This window comes from Triticum dicoccoides, chromosome 6A (assembly GCF_002162155.2).
Source record: "Triticum dicoccoides isolate Atlit2015 ecotype Zavitan chromosome 6A, WEW_v2.0, whole genome shotgun sequence".
In the NCBI taxonomy this organism is placed as follows: domain Eukaryota; kingdom Viridiplantae; phylum Streptophyta; class Magnoliopsida; order Poales; family Poaceae; genus Triticum; species Triticum dicoccoides.
The window spans coordinates 604249869-604250881 of record NC_041390.1 but is presented as its reverse complement, the minus strand read 5'-3'; positions in this window follow the sequence as shown (position 1 = coordinate 604250881).

The following is a 1013-nucleotide window of genomic DNA, read 5'->3' as shown; positions in this document are numbered from 1 at the left end:
TGTTGAGTATATGTGTTATGTGCATATTGTGTATTGGGCACGCCTCCTAGTTCGTTGTATAGTTGAGGTCCGCGGCCCACCTTTGTACATCATATATACATGCATAGACACGAGAGCAATATATCGTGCAATCATACATAGACAAATAACGACATTGGATGGCAAAAATGTTGACCCCTTATCCTATCACAAATAACATCAGTGATTGCAAGACCCGACAAGCAACGGGAAATGTTGACAGAATATCTAGGGAGCATTTCCCAGTCACAAAACATTGCAACACTCCTTAGAAATCCATCAGTGCGTAAATCGTAACCTAACACTGCAATATGTTTTATGCCGTGGACTCGATCGGGATCGAGCATATAGTGACATCGGCTGAATGCGAGAGACACATAAAGCCGGCTGGGCTGGTCGTCACTATCTACTATGAGGAGTGTACCTTTCTTTATCGTGTTTCTACAAACATAATATTTGATGATTGTTCTAGGGAAGGCTATGTTCGGTTACGCCCAACCCCGCCGGGATTGAGCGCCAATCCGCCCGATCCGCGTGGATTTCGCCCGACCGGGGTTCAATCCCGGTCTGCCCTCTGTGTGCCTTCAGTTAGCACCGGAAGGCACCGGCCGGTATGAAACCCCACTCAAACCTCTCGTAAACCACGCGGAAACCGCCGGGAAGTAACACTCTCCTCCCACCCCGTGGAAGCAACCCCCGCTCGAGTCCTCTCTCTCGCCCCAACCCCTCTTTCCCTCTTTCGATTGTGTGGTGGCGCCTGCGCCGGCGCCAGCGCTGGAGATGGAGGACCAGCGACAACGCTACTGGAGGAGACCGCGGCGGTGCTTCCCCGTCCCCTTCCTCTTCCTCTCCCCTGCCCAACCGGCGGCACCTCATCCAACCGCAGCGGCGGCGCGAGCTCGCCGGCGACCCGGAGCAGCAGCGCCGCGAGCTTTCTGGCGACCACAAGTCCACAACGACCCTATAGCCGGCGTGATTCTTCCCCAATGGTGGAC